General features: G+C 36.0%; 1 pseudogene; it reads right to left on the bottom strand.

The window, feature by feature from the left end:
• Positions 1–17414: 17414 nt before the first annotated feature.
• LOC103222494 (ribosomal protein uL30-like) lies at positions 17415–18141 on the bottom strand (annotated as a pseudogene).
• Between the last annotated feature and the right edge of the window lie 3984 nt (positions 18142–22125).

Raw genomic sequence — 22125 nt, 5'->3', positions numbered from 1 at the left:
ACTATTTTTCACATTAAAATCAATTCATCTATTGAAAATATCTGTCTTGTAAATACCAGAATGAAGTTCAAAATATCCACATTTATTCTTTCCGGCGTTTTCCCTGATATATCATGAGTCCTACCAAAGTTCACAGCCTCTGAAACTCTCTTTTTTTTTTTTTTTTTTTTTTTTTTGAGACAGAGTCTCACTCTGTCACCCAGGTAGGAGTGCAGTGACACAGTCTTGATTCACTGCAACCTCCTCCTTCGAGGTTCAAGTGATTATCCTGTCTCAGCCTCCCCAGTAACTGGGATTACAGGTGCAAGCCACTATGCCTGGCTAATTTTGTATTTTTAGTAAAGACGGGGTTTCACTATGTTAGCCAGGCTGGTCTTGAACTCCGGACCTCAAATGATCCACAACCTTGGCCTCCCAAAGTGCTGGGATTACGGGCATGAGCTGATGTGCCTGGCCCTCTGAACCTTTTAATAAAAATTATTTTAATTTTAATTTGCTCTCATTTCATCCACTTATTTTTTTTATATTAAATTAATTCTCACACTGCTGCAAAGAACTACTTGAGACCTGGTAATTTATGAAGAAAAGAGCTTTAATAGACTCAGTTCTGCAGGCTGTACAGGAAGCATGGCTCGGAGGCCTCATGAAACTTACAATCATGACAGACGGGCAAAGGAGAAGCAAACACGTTTTCACTTGGAAGCAAGAGAGAAAGAAAGCACACAAAGGCAGAGGTGCTACATACTTTCAAACAACCAGATCTTGTGAGAGCTCTATCACAAGACAGCACTAGGGGGATGGTGCTAAACCATTAGAAACCACCCCCATGATTCAATCACTTTGCTCCAGGCTCCGCCTTCAACACTCGAGATCACAATTCAATGTGAGAGTTGGGTGGGAACACAGAGCCAAACCACATGATTATTTTACTCCTTTCTATCTCTAATTTCAGTCAAAATGCTGTCGTTTCTCTCAAATCATAGTCTTTTCAACAGGACATGAAAGAAAAGCAAAAGCAGATAAAAGTCATTTTGAAAGAGAGAGAAATCTGTTCTCATCTTTTTTTGGGGGGTCCTTGTGAGGCATTAATAGTAGGGATCCTCTCAAAGCTGAAGAGTAACTATCTCCTTAAACCCCAGTGCAGAAGTCACAACACAACAGAAATCCTCTGCAGGGGAACATAAAACCAGGTTCTCTATCTTATGTGGCACCTAATAAATTGAATATACACTATATATATTGTTTCTAACTCCTCCAATAGCTCTGATGAGTAATTTTTCACAGTTTATAGATGAAGAACTAAAACTCAGAGGGATTAAGTAATTCATCTAGAGTCATGTACCTAGAAAGTCATAGAGCTAAAATTTGAATTCAAACTTTTTTGATTATTCAATTATTTCATTCTGACTAATCGTCTACAATATTCAAACAATATCACTCTCATTGTTTTTCCCTCAAGATTCTCTGAATGATATGCCAGAAGATGAAAACTGGGGACACTATAATTTTATTGAATGTTTTACTGTGCCATACTCTGGTTTCCCCAGCCCACGACAATGCCTTTTCAATACAAAAGTTAAGAGAGAAATGGTGTCTCTCTATGATGTCAAAATGCCAGGGAAGAGCAGAAATACTGTGAAATGAGAAACAAACGAACAAACTCTTATATGCCTATTATGTATACTTTATATCAGGGGAACCTGCCCCCAATATTTCAACGTAGGTTCTTTCTATTTTCCATAAGTGTCAACTGGTCTGAGAAATAAAGAGAAAGAGTACAAAGAGAGAAATTTTATACCTGGCCGCCTGGAGCAACATCACATATCAGTAGGACTGTGATGCCCACCTGAGCCTTAAAGCCAGCAAGTTTTATTAAGGATTTCAAAAGGGGAGGGGGTGCAAGAACACATAGTAGGTCACAAGATCACCTGCTTCAAATGACAAAAAGGAGAACAAAGATCGCATGCTTCTGAGGAAACAGGACAAGGGCAAATTCAGAACTACTGGTAAGGGTCTATATTCAGCTGTGCAGGTATTGTCTTCATAAACATGAAAATAGAGTTCGAGAGCAGAGAACCAGTCTGACCTCAAATTTACCAGGGTGGGGGTTTTTCCTCACCCTAATAAGCCTGAGGGTACTGCGGGAGAGTAGGGCATATTTCAGTCCTTATCTCAACCAGGTAAGACAGACACTCCCAAAGTGGCCATTCATAGACCTCCCCCCAGGAATGCATGCCTTTCCCAGGGTCTTTATTATTAATATTCCTTGCTAGGAAAAGAATTTAACAATAACTTCCCTACTTGCAAGTCCGTTTATAGGCTCTCTGCAAGAAGAAAAATGTGGCTCTATTCTGCCCGACCCCACAGGCAGTCAGACCTTATGGTTGTGTTCTCTTGTTCCCTGAAAATCGCTGTTATTCTGTTCTTTTTTAAAGTGCACTGATTTCACATTGTCCAAACCCACATGTTTTACAATCAATTTGTACAGTTAACACAATAGTGGTCCTGAGGTGACATATATTCTCAGCTTACAAAGATAACAGGATTAAGCAAAGACAGGCATAGTTAACTATAAAAGTATTAATTTTGTAAACTGATAAATGTCTATGTTAAAATGAAATCTTCACAATTTATGTTCAGAGATTGAAGTAAAGACAGGCATAAGAAATTATAAAAGCATTATTTGGGAACTGATATATGTCCATATTAAAATGAAATCTTCACAATTTATGTTCCTCTGCCATGGCTCCAGCCGGTCCCTCCGTTTGGGGCCCCTGACTTCCCACAACAACTTTACATTCATTATTTGACTTGATATTCAAAAAAATTGTGATATGGTTATTTTAATTTATTGCTAGGGAAACAGCTTATTAAAATGAGTAAATACATCTTTATTTATGTAAAAATATTCCCAAAGCTAGCCAAGACTAAATCCTGGCTAACACCTGTGCAAGATAAGAACAGGGCATGGCCTCATTTATTTTCCTTTTGTTTATGGTTCAACTCCTGTGCTAAATGTTAAATTTTCAAATATGGCTGATGCCTTGATCACAGGTTATCACAACATCACTGAGTGGTTTTAGCTCTCATTTGTGAAAATCAGTACTTTAAATAATCAAGCATAGTTTCATTATAAATAACTTTCTATTGCCTATAATCAATAAATAATATTTTAGCTACAGAAACAATTAGCTTTCAATAATAAAGTATAAATATAAATGTAACTGATGACTTTCCTAATTGTTCTTCCCTGCTGATATATTAACTTATGTTGTAGCTAGAGACAGAATATCTATTCATGATTCTTATCCAGTTGTCTGTATTTGATTAATGTACTCAAATCGTGCCAGATATTTTCCATCTTACAGACAGCTCTGCCACATCTATCTAAATGTAATCACTTATCTATTTGTAAAAAGTTTAGATGACTTGTAAAAACTTTATTGTCTACATAAGCCAAAGAATTTTTGTGTTATGCAAAACCATTAAATAATTGCATCATTTCTAGTATATTCCAAATCAAACCATACTGAAAAACCTCTGCCATATGCCTGTTTTCACAGGGCAAGGTTTTTAGTTAGTTTTTTTCTTTTTAAACATCTGTGTTTGTTTACTGGAAGTATAAATATTTAAAGACAGGGGAAGAAACCTCAAACTATAAGTGAAATCAGCTTTCTCAGCCCCCTGTTGCTTGAAATAAACTTCACGGAACTTTTTAGTGTGAACATGTAAGAACACTGGGCTGAAGTCAACAAAAGAATGAGTAATCGTTTGAGTGTGTTGTTTATTTCAAAAGTTAATGAAAAAGCAGTTCTCTTCAGAAGGAAATAATATTAAGGTTTATTGGGTAACTAATGTTCTATGGTCCATGCTGTTAACTTTAAACTCTGCCCTAGCGATTTTTAACCAGAGTTTCCAGGAACAAGCTTCATACATTTCAAAAGCAAACAAATCATAAAAACTATTTAAAAACATTTCTGAAACAAGTTTTTGGTTCATTTGTTATAAACAAGGATTTCTTCAAAATTATTTGGTACCAAATTATCACTTATATTTTTGTTCATATTTGCACTGTTTTTCCATTCTAATGATTATTGCTTCATCATATTAATTGGTGAATTCATAGCAAGATTTAGGTGGGAATTTCAATAAATCTTGTTTTGTAGGGCTGCCAGCAAAGTTTTGTGACTTTGAACAAATAACTGCATTCTAATTAGATAGGGAATAATGCTGTGGAAAGTGTTGCTTTCTCTGTGATAAGTCCATGTGTAAATTGTATTGTGTGTGTGTATGTGTGTGTGTGTGTGTGTGCGGTGGCACACACAGATCAGCCAGATAATTTGAATGTGAAGATCAGACTTTTTGGTACTATATGTCTTATTTTTCTTGCTTACTTTAAATCAGAATCTTTATATGCCAAAATAGACGAACAAAGATTTGGCGTTTTTCTAGTATATATAATCATGTTGATGGATGTCATAGATGTTTCAATCTGCAGAGGAAAATCAGCTACAGTTAACAAAGGGGAGGAAAAAAGTTTCCTTCAGGCAAGAGATACCAAAACAAAGCATTTTCTGCCTTTGGTATTCAGAAGAGACTTTGTCTTACTCTGTACCATCTTCAATGTACTTATGTTATGAATTTGCATTTGGTACTTATGCTCATTTGCCTTAAGAAGGTAATTCAACCTTACTGTTTCATATTTGAGAAAATGGGGCTTGAAATTTTCAATATTTGTCTGTGCAAAGACATTAAGGGGATTACTGGCTAAGTTGTCTATAGTGTGCACATGTTTTTATTTACTTGTTCTTTTGATCATCAAACGAGTGTACTCAGGTGATGCAATAATCTGGACAAAGAAAACTCATGACACAAGTTCACCTATATAAACAAACCTGCACATGTACTCTTGAACTTAAAAGTTAAAAAAAAAAAAACACAGAGTCTGTAATGTTCATAGACATATAGAAGAAAGCATCTCTAAATTAATGGTTGAATCTGAGGTTGTTTGAAAATTACTTGTGTTTATTTTCATACACAAAATAACAAGTTAAAATGTTAAGTAGGCCAAGGTAGCTGGCACCAGAACACAAACTTGAATTTCAAATCTATGCCTCATCGACGAAGTGACTTAGGGTAAGTTACTTCTGCTGTCTGTGCCTCTGTTGCCACCTCTGTGAACTGAAGTGTTTGCAGAGGTTAATTTGTAGGGTTCCCTCGAGATCTACTGGTTTATGCTACAGATTTAAATTGTGCGTTTGGTAGAATCACGCTTGCTGGGTTCCTCTGTCAAAGTGCATTAGTCCATGTGAAGAAAGACTTTTATTTTCTCAAAAGAAAAAACAAAAGAACCAACTTGTTAAGCTCCCTTCTTTCATTTTGTGAATTAGTCTTTCCTCTTTCAGCAATTTTCATTATTCTTTGGGGGTAAAAGTTGAATAAAAACTAGGGCCCTATGTATTACTACAACAACAACATAACTGGAAATATGTCTGTTAGCATGTTTTGGGGTGGACAAAAAACTGATTTTCACAATAACAACAAAACAAACACAAACAAAACTTTTGCAAACTCTTTGTACAATTTTTCATTGCAGAAAGCCAAATCCAGGCTGACTTACACATTTTTGAGGTAAATATAGGCATCTGGGCAACTTCCTGTTAAACCTAGACCTTTTTATTTACATGAATGGAGGAAGAGTCTTTTTCCTTTGCGATGGTTTTGCTCTGCTGTGGAACATTTGTTCCTCTCCAGTCATAGTCCTAACTATCACCCAAACTATTTGCTAATAATTGCAGCTACAGGCTCAGATTTGTTTAGTTCTTCATTTTCCAAATCATTAAACATAGGTTCCTTTCCTGAAGGTTTTCCAACAAACAGAAACACTGTTCTCTTTAATTAAATCCAGTGGCTTGAAACACCAAAGAGAAGAAGTAAACTCAGGGATTCCAACGGAAGGGACTGCTTAGATCAAAGGAAGTGTTCATGTGGTACCAAGTTCAGAATGTGAATTAGAAAAATCCCCGGAGAAAACAAAAAGTGTAGTGTCCCACAGACTTCCATGCTAAATTTGGCTACACCATTTATTAGATACATGACTTAGTGCAAGTCATGCTTCACCTCTCTAAGTCAAAACGTTCTCACCTATAATGTAATGATAGTACACAACTTCTGGGTTGTTCTTAAAATTAAATATAATGTATGCAATTATAAAAAAGCTAACCTTTGGTCAGTGTTTATCATATGCTCCACCCTCTTCTATGCTCTTAAATATGCCTCTCAATTAATCCTTACATAAGTCCTTGAAATAGACATTACTATATATAATTTGCAAATGAAGATGGTAAAATATAAGAAAATTGAAAAGAATTATCACATGTCCAAAGTTACATAGCTAATAACTGGAACTGAAAACCACAATTTAAATAGGAATCCGCTATACTCCAAAATGCATGCTTATCTCTTGAACCCATGATTTCTTGTGTATTAATAGTACTTCCAATAAATGTTACTCTTATTTATTTAGACATTGCTAGAATAAACTAGACAGAAAAGACCTTCAGAAAGTCCCATCTCTGCCAACAAGTATAAATACCTCAAAGCAAGAGTACCTAGATCATATATCAATTTCATAAGGCATTACATTACATTGAAGTGAAAATTAAAAAATGACTTTGAGGTAAACACTTCTGATTTCACACCCAGATTCCATGTTGATGTATGTCTGTTTGCACAAGTTATTTAAATTCTCTGAGTCTCAGTTTTCTCATCTGTATAATGAGAATTCTACAAGCTTTATCACAGATTTGTTGTAAAAATTAAATGATAGTAGTTGGGTCAAGAAGGCAGGCTAAGCTGATATTTCTATTTTGTCTGCCATCTAAATTCCCATCAAATGGCAAAAAACACATTTTACACAATGAAAGAGTAGCAAAGGAAGAAAAAAGAGTACCATCAGAAAATCACACATTTTAAGGAATTCCTGAAAATCAGATGGCAGACTGCATTAGCTACACAGAGACATAAGACATAAGAAAATATAATTGCCCCAAAATTATGCAAAAGACTACCGAGGATAAGACAAAAAAGGAATCAGCCAGGTGCAGTGGCTCACGCCTGTAATCCCAGCACTTTGGGAGGCCGAGGCTGGTGGATCACAAGGTCAGAAGTTCGAGACTAGCCTGGCTAACATAGTGAAACCCCCGTCTCTACTAAAAGTACAAAAAAAAAAAAAAAAATTAGCCAGGCATGGTGGTGGGTGCCTGTAGTCCCAGCTACTTGGGAGGCTGAGGCAGAAGAATTGCTTGAACCAGGGAGGTGGAAGTTGCAGTGAGCCGAGATCACGCCACTGAACTCCAGCCTGGGTGACAGAGTGAGACTCCATCTCAAAAAAAAAAAAAAAAAAAGGAACCTTGGCGAAACCAGAAGGATTGTAATAATTATGAACAAGAAATGTACATAAGAAAAACTATAAATGGTCAACCATGTATAAAAAAGTATGTTTACCCTCTCTAATAGAAAAAAATAATGTTAAATATTATTTTGTAACTATCTGTATTAATTTTCTATGGCTGCCATAAAAACTTACCAAAAACTCAGTGGCTTAAAATAACACATCGATTATCTTACAGTTCTACAGGTTAGAAGTCCAACACAGGTCCTACTGGACTAATACAGTCCCACTTGGCTGAAATCAAGCTGTCAGCAGGACTGTGTTCCCTTCTAGAGGTCCTAGGGAAGAATCTGTTTTCCTGCCTTTTTCAGCTTCTAGAGGTTGCCTGCTGTGCTTCTGTGATTCAATTTAGATTATTCTAGGTTGTTTCCCCTCTGAGGACCCAGTAGGTGGAGTGTTTTAGAATAGGTGGGCCATATAATACGTATCAGCATACTACAACTACTTATGAGTTTGTCTCAAGGGCTTAATATAACATTCATCATTTTAGATATTTACTTCATGTTATATTGAAAATGGTGTCTTAATATATTTTCTGATTTTTTGTGACTGATTTAATCTAACTTTTAATGCACATTGAATGCACTCTTGAATGTCCTTATTAGAACAGACAAAATACCCACAGATATTTCTGTTTATCTTTCCAAATGAATAATTAAGAAGACTGAGTAAGGTGAGTAAACTTACCCAAACCAAATGTATGATGAATGCAGAGGAAGATGAAACACAATATTTTTTTACTCCTTCTCCTTTTTCCTTTCTGTTATTCAATTTTATAGGCTTGTGTTCAAAATACTACCTTTACACAGTCAAATAAATTTTTGTCATCTTTTTTCCAATACAATTGACTGAGCAACTCAACGTTCCATTAGCTTTTTAATTTTTTTATTGTTATGAATTTGGTTAACATTAGAGCACACATATGGAATAATGTAAAAAATCAGTCTCAGTAGAGAAAATCATGCTTCACTCTTGTCTATTTTAATAATAATTTTTAACTGATAAAGACAGGTGTATACTGGTCAATCTGCTTAATGTTGATATAAAAGTAAGAATTTCAAATAAATTGAAGTGGATTGCTTGTCAGCTTGATGAGAAATTTACCAGGAAACTTACCCTTTACTAATAAAAATTATCATCTGAAGGAAGAAATTAAGTTGTTTTGTGTGTGTGTGTATACACACACACACAAAAAAATTTGAGCTACAAAAGTGTGTCTTGCCAACATAATGGCAAACCTCTAGATTCTTTCCAGATTTGGGTAGATGAGAGGATTGCACATATCATATAAATAATAGGATTCTAACATTTAAAATATTTATATTATATAAAGACTTGAAAGATATTAACAGTAATTCCAATCATTGATTACACAATGGGCAACTGAAAACCTAAAATATAAATTAAAAACACTAAGCGCTTTCTGAGAAGGAATCTATGGGTATATTCAAGCCAAAAAAAAAAAAAAGCCTGATAGGAAGCTGAAAGGACAAAGCAAAACACAAGACTATCAAAGGACAAGGGATAGGCAGAGAGAAATTTGATTGCATCAGCCAGTGAAAGAAATCCTCCTCCTCCTATAGGAAACATCAGAAAGTATCTCAGCCTTGTTTAATTCAGTTGAAATGTAGTTTAGAAAGGAGGAAGGACTACAAGGTCTATAGATTAGAGGAAGATCAGATCTGAACCACTTATGGTAAAGAGAAAATATGGTGCTCAGTTGAAGTTGCTACAAGAAGATTTCTAAGTGGCTAAAAGATATTGATATCTAGTGTATATTAATGAGAGCATTCAAAAATAAATCAGTTTTATATCTTAATGACTATGAAGACATGTGCCTTTTGGGACACAGAAGCCAACAAATGCAAAAGAATCACTAGAAATTTAGCAAGACTGAACAAAGAAGCAAAGCCACTCGATGGAGATTATTTTGACAAACTAGCAGTGGAACAAAGAGGCCACAATTGCGGGTTTGTTAAAAGGGTTACACAGATCAAGTAGTTGTCAGTGTCTAGATGCAGCCTAACCACTTAATGATTAATATCAGTGTAATATTTTATTTCCTACTAATTAAACTTCTTAATATAATTTGTTGTAAGAATACTCATCTAATATCTCAGCCACTGCTAGAAAGTGCGGAGGGAAAAGGGAAATATGCCTTCTGGCAAAAGTCCATGAGACTAATTATCCAAGGAAATTCATGTCACAAATGCAACTAATTGAGGTATTATCCGGATAGGTAAAAACAAAGCTCTTAATTGGCTTTTGTTCAATTTTCATTCAAAAGTTACTGAACACAAGGTTGTGTATTTGAGGTGGTTTAATTCTAAGAAAATTTTATTTAAGGTTAGGCCAAGAATGCACACCAAAGAGATCAGCAGAAAAGGAGCAGTGATTCCCATAAAATATTGGCCTATAAAAGTGTTTTAGTGCTAAATCCTCCTTTCAACGAGCCCCAAAAGGTAGACTTTCTTTTCTTTGAGATTGTGGTACTGTGGCTATGGCACCATTAGCCATGGTTGCCAAATGGTCTTCCTATGCCTTATGAGCCCTTCATCATAGCAGACCAGGAATTTCAACAGATGCCGGCTTCTCTTAACTCTTTCTCTGTAGAAGAGACATATATTTAAAAAGAGTATTTATCTCCCCATTTTTCAAAGAGCATCAAGTTATTAAAACAACATGGAGCTGGGCGCAGCAGCTCATGCCTGTAATCCCAGCACTTTGGGAGCTGGAGGTGGGTGGATCACTCGAGGTAAGGCGCTCAAGACCAGCCCAGCCAACATGGTGAAACCCCATCTCTACTAAAAATACAAAAATTAGCCAGGCGTGGTGGCACACACCTGTAATCCCACATACTCGGGGCCTGAGGCAGGAGAATCACTTGAACCCGGGAGGTAGAGGTTGCGGTGAGCCAAGATCGCACCACTGCACCCCAGCCTCAGCGGCTCTGTCTCAAAAATAAATAAATAAATAAATAAATAAATAAATAAATAAATAAAATACAAATAAAATAACATAGAACTATTGAAGATAGAATAAGTAAGTTCAGCACTGACACCACAGAGAGAGTTGTGTTTTGCCCATCCATTTTGCACTTGTATTTACACAAGTTCCTTTCCTTTGATGGCCTGCTGAGGGCCGTCCCACATTAGAGTTTTCTGTAACTATGATGTAATACATAAGTGATATTTGTTAGCTACTTGTCATATACTAGGCACTCTAAAATGTGTGATCTTATTTAATCATTAGAAGAAACTTTGTAATATATTATCATCCTATTTTTGTAAGTGAGGAAACTAAAGCTGAAAGATAAATAGCTTCCTAAAAAATCACAGAACTATTAAGAGGCAGATAATACCCTCGAATTTACCTTTTAGGACCCAAATTCTGAAAGGGATGCTTTGTTATAAAAAATATTTGGGTGTGAATATCCACTTTGCTACATCTCAAAGCTTTGTTTCTCTAATAATAATAATAAAGGCACACTAAAAATAGATGAATGTTAAAAGTACCTACATACTTTTAACATTATCACACTGCTATGAAGATACTACCCCTACCCTAGACTAGGTAATTTATAAACAAAGGAGGTTAAATTGACTCACAGTACCACATGGCTGAGGAGATCTCGGGAAATAATCGTGGCAGAAGGGGAAGAAGCACATCTCACATGGCAGTAGGCAAGAGAGAGCAAGCAAGAGCAGGGAAAACTGATTTATAAAACCATAAGATCTCATGAGAACTCACTATCAGGAGAACAGCATGGAGGGAAGCTGCCCCCATGATACAATCATCTCCCACCTGGTTCCTCTCTCAAAGTATGGGGATTCTGGGGATTACAATTTGAGAGATTTTGGTGGGGACACACAGCCAAATCATAAGACTACATTATAGCTTTGGTAGCATTATTAAATATTTTGTGTAAAAATGTTCAAAGTATTTCATATACAAATAGTAAATATTCAATAAATGTGAACTATTATCTTTATAATTACAACATGAAAGTAATTTACCTTCTGCTCCTTTTTATGATTTAGTAAATTCCAGTTTATACCAAGTACTGGTCAAGATGATTGACAAATAGATTCCATCTTTAAGAAGTGCACAGACTTGATGAAAAGATCCATGAAAGAAAAAAGAATATTAGAAATGTATATGCTATAGTGGACAGAGATGTACTAAGCTTGATTCATTATATAAATGAATATTAATACTTAAGTCCTGTCTGTAGAAGAAGGTTGACTAAAGAGGGTTTTGTAAAGGAACCTTTTTTTTTTTTTTTTTGAGATAGTCTTATTCTGTCATCCAAGCTGGAGTGCAGTGGTGCAATCTTGGCTCACTGCAACCTCCGCCTCCCAGGCTGAAGTGATTCTCCTGCCTAAGCCTCCCAAGAAGTTGGAATTACAAGCATATGCTATCATGCCCAGCTAACTTTTGTATTTTTTAGTAGAGACGGGGTTTCACTATGTTGCTCACGCTGGTCTGGAACTCGTGACCTTGGGATCTACCCACTTCGGCCTCCCAAAGTGTTGGGATTACAGGCGTGATCCACCGCTACCAGCAGGAATCTTAATATTCACTGAAAATTAGATAATTTTTCCCCTAGTAAATTACCTATACTACTTTCTTGATTTTTCACTTCTATTATTTCCAACGGGAAGTCTGCTGTCATTATCTATTCCTCTCTGAATATGTGTTTTCCCCCCTCTGGCTACTTTTAAGGTATTTTTCTTTATCATTTGTTTTAAGCAATTTGATTAGGATATGCTTTGGTATAGATTTTTTCCATTTTTTTGTGCTCGGGTTTTGTTGAGCCTCTTGACTTTGTAGGTTTAGATTACTTATTAAATTTAAAAATTATTCCCTTATTTCCTATTTTTTTTATCTTAGTGTTACAACCTTCTTTGGAAACTTCATTTATACATATATTAGGCCACCTGATGCTATATTACTGCTCACTAATACTTTGGGGTTTCCTTGGTTGTCACTCGAGGTTTTATTGTTGTTTTGCACTTTCTATTGCTATGCCTTTAAGTTTGATTTTTTCTCTTCAAACTCTAATTCGTTGTGTTTTTTTTTTTAACTTAGACAAGTAGTTTTCCTCTTTAGAAGTCAAATTTGTATCTTTATTTCTTCTCTTACTTTTTTAATATGCTTAATCTTTTCTTTCTTAAACATGTGGAATGCAACTTATGATAATAGTTTTTAAACCCTTGTCTACTAATTCTATTATTTAAATTATTTATAAACTTATTTCTGTTGGTTGATTTTTCATCTTTCTTCATGCTGATAATTTATGAATGGATGTCGGGCATTGTGACTTTTATTTTTTTGTGTTCTGGATTTTTTGACATTACTATAAATATTCTTGAGCATTGTTCTAGGGTACAATTATGTTATTTAGAAATGTTTTGATCTTTGTAATGCTTCCTTTTGTGCTTTGTGAGGCTGATTCGGGACAACGTTTCTTCAGGACTCATTTTGCTCCACTATTAAGTCAGCACTATTCTGAGTACTTTATCCAATATTTGATGAATTATGAAGTTTTTCTACTCTGGCTTGTGAGAACACAAACCATTACTGGTCTTATGAAAATGCCAAAGATTGTTCTTTTTGTTCCTTTTGGGTGCCTCCCACACCCCTGGGTCTGAAGTAGTTTGCATACACAAATACAATGATCCATACTCAGTTGGAAACTTGAGGAGACCCTCTTTAAATCTAGAATCCCTCTATCTGTGGTTGTCTTCTGTGTGGCACTCTGCACTGTGAACTCAGTCTACCTTAGCCCTCCTGGATTTCTGTCTCTTCAACACAAGAAAATTTAGATTCCACTTAGATTCCTCCTGTATGTGCTGCATCCTAGAACAGTCCCTGGACAGTAACTTGGGGAAACCATAAGACTCAACTCATTGGTTTCACTTTTCTCAGAAACCTCTGTCCTGTACTACAGGAAGGTCGATATTTAAAAATAATTGCTTAAATATATTTTTCTATTGTTTGTTAATTTTATCATTGAGTGGATAAATCTAGTTCTTAATGCTTCACTATGACCAGGAGTGAAAGCTCCTGAATATATTAATTTTAGGATGCCTTTTAGTCATCCAAGTGAAGATGCCAGTAAACATTTGGATATTTGACTCGGGAGTCTAAGGGAGTCATCTACTTGATAATATCAATAATGAGTATAAATACCAGTACAAAAACAGAGTCTTAGGCCACTCTGCAATTTAAAGTTTAGGAAAATGAAAAGAAGCTTATAAGAGATAAAGAGGAGGAAGCCAGAAAGTAACAGGTAAACTAGGCCCATAGAGGGTCATTTGAGTCAAGTGCAATATGTTCTTTAGGGAGAACAAAGTATGAAAATGGCAGGGCGCTGTGGTTCACGCCTGTAATCCCAGCACGTTGGGAGGGTGAGGCAGGAGGATCATGAAGTCAGGAGCTGGAGACCAGCCTGAACAACATGGTGAAACCCCGTCTCTATTAAAAATACAAAAAATTAGCCTGGCATGGTGGCATGTGCCTGTAATCCCAGCTATTTGGGAGGCTGAGGTAGGAGAATCGCTTGAACCCGGGAGGCGGAGGTTTCAGTGAGTGGAGATCACTGCATTGCACTCCAGCCTGGGCAACAGAGAGAGACTCTGTCTCAAAAAAAAAAAAAAAAAAAGAAAAAAGGAAAGAAAATGCCCAAAAAATTGCGATTGGATCTAGCAATGTACATGTAATTGGTAATGTTAAGTATAGTTTTTGTAGGGTATTAGGAGCAGGGGGGAAGTCTCATCAGAGTGGATCCAATTTACGTGAAAGAGAACCAGTATACACAACTCTTTTAAGAAGTTTGAGGTAAAGAGAAAGAAAAACAAAAAGAAATAAAGAGGGAAGGTGAGATGAATACAGTTTTTTTTGTTTTTTTTTTAAGATGGGAAAAATAATGGTTTGTTTGTATAGTGATGAGAATGATTCACTAAAGAGGGAAAATTTACTGTTTCTGCAGAGGTTGGAGATGGGAGAATTATTGAAGCAATGTCTTTAGTCAGTCAGAAGGGATGGGATCTAACACCAATAGAGAGGTGGCCCTAGGTGGGATCATGGATAGTCCATCCATAATGCTTTTAGAGCATACTGAATACTGCACTAGATGGGATAAGTAGATGAGGTGGGATTTTCTGGACATTTCTCTTATTGCTTGAATTATCTTAGTGAAATACAGTTATCAGATTTGATTGGCAATAGTGGAAGAGATGTTAGAAATTTGAAAGGTGAACTTTTATGAAGTATCTAACCAGAGGAATGGGAGAGAGGGGGATTTGGAAATAGTAGTTTGATTATTGGGCTCAGATAATGTCCCACTTGAGTTTAGTGATCATGAATTTTGAGTGAGACCAGTCACCTGGCTGTCTCTTCTTCCATTTAGCTCTGCAGATACCTATTCAGAGCACTTGGAGAATTGTATTCATAGCTTTGTCAAGCTAGTAAAATGAAGTAAGAAAGTGCCAAGAGAGTTGAATAAGTAGCAAAATAATGTTTGTCAAGATTAACCATGGAGTTAAAGCTAGATAAGGAATTATGTAAGAATAAGTGAAAAATAAGACAAAAAGTATAACAGAGTTGGATACACATAGTCCAGGCATTCTTCTATGCGTTTCACATATATTAACTTTCAGTTAGTAGAAGGATCAATGGATGGAAAACAATGGCCTAGTCAGAAAATTTTTGGAATTGGTTTACTAAAGACAGTGAGTTGAGAAAAGAAAAAGAGCCTGCCCAATTAGCTTATTGGAGAGTGGTTCTCAACCTTTAACATTAGAATCACCTGCAGGACTTTATAAAACTCAGATTTCTGGATTGCGCTACTACAGAGTTTCTGATTCAATAGACCTAATACATTTCTAGGTGATGTTTCATGATGCTGGTTACAGTTTATGAACCACTGTTGTATATCTATGAGAACTCTATACTCTAGTTTACTCCCAGTTGAGAAGGCAAGAGAAAATTTAATTCACACTGGAATGTGAATGATTAAAATCTCACAGAAACTGTTTTATTGAAATTAACGTACAAATATACATATAAAGAATATATTTATGTGCATGTTACTGTCATAATTCCACTATAAAAAAATGAAGTTTGAGTTATTAAATTTAATGTACTCTAAATAACAAAATTTTAAGCCTGGTACCAACCTTAGATCAAAAAAATCTTCTCCCTGTGGAAGTGAATTTAAGAAAAGATTTATCTACCGTAACAATCTATTTCAGCTGTTCATTGGTACCTGTTTTTTTCACTATATGGATTAATACTTTCACCTTAATTTTTAAAATTTGTCTCCATACAAGAATCGGGGCATTTTTGCCAGTCATTGAAAATTTGTTTAAAATAAGTAGTCTGGGAAAACACTTAATAAATATTAATTAAATGAATTAATAAAATAGAGGATGGTATGGTGAATCTAACTGGATGGAAGAGGAAACATGAAGAAATAAAACAGTAATTTCTAGAAAAGGGCAATAGTACATCCTGGGAAATTTGAGTCACTTGCTCATAATTCTATTGATGGAGCTATATGACTGATATGTATATTCTATTCAGTTCCATCAAACAAGGTATATGGTATAGGGTTAGGCATATAACAGGACATTCATTATTAATTATGGAAAATCCTTGTATCCAATTGAAGTAATTAATGAGTGGCAAACTATGAGCCCTAGGCCGAATATGGCAATAATATGAATGCTATTAAGGTTAATTGGAACACAGCCATCACCATTATTATACGTTTTGTCTATGGCTGTGTTCATTCTACAACCACAAGGTTTGGTAGTTGAAACAGAGATAATAATATGGCCTGCAAAGCCGAAAATACTTACTATCACTTTACAGGCCCCACTGGTAAAGATTCTGGACAGCATAAAACAGGTATTTTGGATTCCTGTGTTTTTATCCATATCATAAAAAATCACTCTTATTCTAATGTTTAAATCAATCTAAAGTCCATTAAAGCCAGGAGAAAAGAAACAAAATAAAAACATATCTCATCTACCTTTGCATACAACTACATCTCAAAATCAAGTTGATACAACCTCTTAGGGCATATATTCTAGATGTTATGTATATATTACTTTTCTTACACTCTGTATACCAAAATTTTTATTTTAATTAACATATTACAATTTCTTTTTTTTTTTTTTTTTTTTTTTTTGCAGAGACAAGTGGACATTTATTTGTATGCCTTTCTTCCTATGTGTATTTCAAGTCTTTTTCAAAACAAGCTCCTAGGACTCTCCAGATTCAATTATGTCCTTGGGCTTGGTCAACTGCTGCAGGAGTCTTAGGGAGCCTTGTACAAATGCTAGAGTGACTCATTTACCAACATTAAACCCTAAGATAGATGCAACAAAGCAGGACTGCTTCCTCCACAGAATGTACTGATTTCAGACGATGCAGCACCCAATGTAGAAAACACTGGAATTTTTCCTTGGAACTGGACTGTGATGAGAGGCGCTTGTCATGAACATAAGCTACTGTCTTTTCTTTTCTTTGAGACGAAGTTTTGCTTGTTGCCCAGGCTGGAGTGCAATGGCATGATCTCGGCTCACTGCAACCTCCGCCTGGCAGTTCTCCTGCCTCAGCCTCCCGAGTAGCTGGGATTACAGGCATATGCCACCATGCCCAGCTAATTTTTATATTTTTAGTGGAGACGGCATTTCTCCATGTTGGTCGGGCTGGTCTCGAACCCCCAACCTCAGATGATGCGCCCGCCTCAGCCTCCCAAAGTGTTGGGATTATAGGTGTGAGCCATCACGCCTGGCCAGCTACTGTCTTTTCTTTGACCCAACCTTTCCAATTTTTGAACATAAAGTGGGAAATAATCTTCTCTGAAGATACTTGATAAAAATTTCCAAAAATTAAACACATGCTTCCACTTCATTGATAAAAATTTACCACAGTTTGACACCTGGGTCTAGTTCAGCTGACAGATGAGCTGATTGATGCCTTCACCCAGATAGCCAGGTGTGCCTATCTCCTTGAGGAAGCCCACTCTATTTTTGGTAGCATGATGGGTCACTGAGAGGTGGAAAGGGTGCAAGAACCATGAGATCTCCTGGAAATGCTTCCCTGGGAAGGCAATTTCATGAATGAGGTCTTCCAAGCAAATGCTCCTCAGTCGCTGTGTTGTCTGTCAGAGGGATGGTCATATTCTTGACCTTCGCTTGTCCACGTTTCAAAATGAATTCTGGGACAGACTTCAGATTTGGAAATCCCCAAGTCACATAAGGTTCCACTATACGCGGCATTTTTAGGTTCTGGGGGGTGACTTTTACAAGGACACCACTAAAAATTTTCTTTAGGCGAAGTCTTGCAGTGGTTCTCTGCACCAGTAAACTCCCACCATCAATCCTTTCGATGTGTACAACAAAGGCCAGGGAATGTTTATCTGGCAATTTCAAGGCATTAGGTTTCACTTCTAGTCATCTGAGACGCATCTTGTCACGTTTCTGCTGCCAGGAATCATGTAGGAATGACTCCAGTTGCTTAAACCTGAGCCCTTTTCCTTTCCTCTGCTCCTTCTTTGCCAAAAGTGCCTGCTTTGCCTGGGTGACTTTGAGGGCTTGATAAGCCTTCCTCTTTTTCAGCAGATTTTCTGGAACCAAAGGGATTTTTCTTTGCTCTTGCTCCGTCATCTTTCTAGTGGTCAACATATTACAATTTCTTATACAATTTCTTATAACATTGAAATTGTTTCATGTTACAATTTCTATTACAATTTCTTATAACCCACGAATAAAGGAGAGATTTATTATTTAAATATAGCAATGAAACTTTTTATTTTCTCATTTGTTTAACTCAGTCTCTCCCTCATTGAGCACAGGAAATTATAGCATGGAGGGAAAAGGAATACATATTCATCGAATGCCTATTATGAACTGGGCACTGTAGTAGCTAATTTATAAACACAATCTAACTTATAATCATTCAAGGAAATTTCTGTCTCTGAGTATTTAAGAGAGGTTAAGATGTAAGAATTTAACGAGAACTGTGAGACACAAAGCCTACATTTTATCCACTAAATCTGTTAATATGTTTTATATTAAGTGACTTAATTGAAGATGTGCCATGAAAAGATTCCTGCAGATTCCTGTTTTTATTTACTAGGATATCAAAGATTGGGATCCGTCTATAATACGTGATCAAGATTAGCACTAAATACAATGGATATGCAACCCGATAAAAGCAATTTGAAACATTATAAGAAGACCCTGTGATCCAAAAGTAAGTCAACTACCCATTTGTTTATTCAATCATAAATATAGTTACTGAGCACTTATTCTGAGCCAGACACAGTACTATATGCTGAGAATCAAATGATGAACTTAATAGACATCATCCCTGCCCTCACAGAATTTTTGTGTTAAAGGTCTGAGAGTCCCTGTAAAGGCCTGTGAGTGTCTTTTATAGTTGTGTCATTTCATAAGTTGTAAAGTCCTTTCAAAAGGCTTTATTTAATGCTTATCTCATCTGTGTAAAATAGGCCAGGTTACTTAAACCATCTAATAATATATTGAGCCTCACATGTAACAGATTTACGTGGCCTATTCACAGCTTGTGTGTGAAAGTATTGCGATACAAACCTAAGTCTATGATTCCAAAGGGAATTCTTCTTTCACTGTAACACCACAAATTCTTTTGTAAATGAAAATAATTCTACAGTCCCCAAGAAACAATGTATTAGATATTACTTAAAGTTGTTTTCATTGGTAAATTTTGGCACCCAAGTGAACCTGTGTTTTAATTCAAATCTAAATAACAGAATGCTAGGACTAGAAAGGATCCTAGAGATTATTTCGGTCTAAATTATTCATTTTACAAATGAAGAAACTGAGATCCAGGGAAATTATGTGAATTACAGCCAGTCAGTGAAAGAACCATTGAGCCTCCTGATTGTGTTCAGCCCCCTTTTCAGTGTCCTGTGAGGACTTTTCATAGCATTAGTATTCCTGCTATTATGTCTTCCCTTTACTGTGTTTAATGGGGTTGTATGATCAGCTTTTATATTCTAATAATCCAGATCCATTTGCCTGGATGAAAAATTTCGTTCTCATCTTTTCTTTTATTCATCAAAATGCCAAAGAAAGCACATACTGAAGTATTATATATCCTAAAATGTTATTGCTCACATTTATGTTCTCTTGTTTCAAGAGGGAGAAAACACTATTAAATTATAACAAATCTGTTTGTAATGTATTCTGCAGCTTTACGATGGCCTGTAATGTGAGCTTGATGATAGGCATCTCCAAATAAACTCACATCATTTCCTCTGCTTTCTGTGTGTTTGGACAGTTGGTGAGTGCCTTCACTCATCTGTAAATACTATGTGGCCTGTGTTATAGAGCATGATTTGTTTCAAAATCTACAAGGACACAAATCAATAACATTGCCCACCATTTTTTAATGTGAGCTTTAAAAAGTACTGAAGTATGTTGTATGGATTTGCTTTATTAGTACCATAATTTGGTATACGTGTATTCTACATTTATATACATATAAGTTGTCATTCCCTTTTTCTCATATTCTCAAATATTTCAAAAATATTACCACTTTCATTCATTTTTATACTAAACAAAATCTTTATAGTTTTGTTATTGTAGAAAAATCTTAACCCTAATTTCACTATGTTGACAAAAATAAATAGCTGGAGACATCTTCAAGGAATATATTCAGAATCAGGTGTTACGGATTCAAATCCCAGCTTCATTAGTTACAATTAATTCACTTTCAGTAAATAAACTATCCTTTCTTTGCCTTAGTTCCATCATCTAAAATAATAGGGCTAATAATAATCTTTGCTTCTTAGGATAGTTGTGAAGATTAAATGAGATGACCCATTACTACTCTTGGCTCTAACCCTAATATGCAGCAAGTATTCAGTATGCATTAACTATAATAATGATGGTGATGTCAGTGATTATGCTGATGGTGAGGATTATAATTGTATTTCTCTGTTTCCAAATGTCCAAATCAAAGACAAAATACCCAGAATAGGTTTCATAGTATCTATTGAATATCCAGCAAGGAACTTAGGTAGATTTTCAATGACTACTAAAGGTCGTCTATTATGAATCCATCATGTTAGTCAAGACTAACATTACCAGTTGAGGACCTGAAGAAGCAAAACTTAATACAGTGTATTTGGGAAAGTTACTATAGGTGTGGATTTGTTAGTATAGAATGTTAGCCATGTACAAAATTATACAGATCCATACCTGTTTTGACAGGCAAGCCAAGTGGGAGTATACCAAAGAGAACTCCTGAATCATGGGAGGAAGAATATCAAATGGAGTCCAGGGAGAAAGGTGGGAGATGGAGACGGGAAGCTAAAATAATACTTCACACTGCAAGTAAAGTATGTACTTTACAAAGCAAGTAAGGTATGGGCAATGGAGGTGACTATGAAACAGAGCAGCAGTTAAATAATCACAGGAGATTAAACAGAAAATAGGAAAAGGAGTATAGCGTGATCTGGCTCAGTACGGGAAGCACTGCACTTGAGGGAGTATCCTGCTTGCATTTTAAAGGGTCCAAAGTAGGAATAACATAAGATGGGCAGGGTAGGAATTGTTGGCTGAGGTCTATATAAATTAACTGTTTACCTACAAGTGTAGAACCAGTTAGTTGTTCATCTGGCTTTAAAATCCATATCGGCTCACTTGCAATCTTAAGTTTGTTCACTAATTCACACAGAAATGCTGAACCAAACTAAGTTACTAAAGAACAGAAAGTACTTTCATAAAGATATATTATTTTATTAACGTAACTCCCATAGGTCTGAAGATTTTACACTCTTTCAACAAATTATACCAATTTAATTTAAAAACAATTGTGACATAGGAATTACACTTAATTTTAGGAGATATTAAATGTATTGGTTGTTAGTCTTTAGAAGTATTAACATAGTTTGGATGTTTTTGTCTGCCCAAATCTCATGTTGAAATGTGATCCCAGTGTTGGAGGTGAGTCTTGTTGGGAGGTGTTTGGATCATGGGGGCGGATCCCTCATGAATGGCTTGGACCATCCCCTTGGTGATAAGTGGACTCTCGCTCTGACTTCATATGAGATCTGGTCATTTAAAAGTGTGTGGCACCTTACCCCACACACACTCTCTCTCTTGCTTCTACTCCTGCCGTGTGAAATGACTGCTCTCGCTTCACCTGTCCTGATTAAATCCTTCTTGAGGCCTCACCAGAAGCAGATGTTGGCACTATGTCACCTGTACAGCCTGTAGAACTCTGAACCAATTACAAATATTTTCTTGTAAATTGCTCAGTCTCAAGTATTTCTTTAGAGCAATACAAGAACTGCCTAACCCAGAAAATCAGTACCAAGGAGGAGGGTATTGCCATAAAGATGCCTGAAAATGTGGAAGCAACTTTGGAACTAGATAACCGGCAGAGAGGTTAGAAAAGTTTGAAGGACTCAGAAGAAGACAAAGGTGATGCAAAATTTGGAACTCATTAGAGACCGGTTAAATGGTTGTAAGCAAAATGCTGATAGTAATGTGGACAAGGAATTGCAGGCCAAGGAGGTTTCAGATGGAAATGAGGAACTTATTGGGAAATGGAGCAGAGGTCACACGTGTTATGCCTTAGCAAAAAACTTGGCTGCATTCTGTTTA

This window comes from Chlorocebus sabaeus, chromosome 18 (genome assembly GCF_047675955.1).
Source record: "Chlorocebus sabaeus isolate Y175 chromosome 18, mChlSab1.0.hap1, whole genome shotgun sequence".
In the NCBI taxonomy this organism is placed as follows: domain Eukaryota; kingdom Metazoa; phylum Chordata; class Mammalia; order Primates; family Cercopithecidae; genus Chlorocebus; species Chlorocebus sabaeus.
This window is presented reverse-complemented; position numbering and strand designations above follow the sequence as displayed.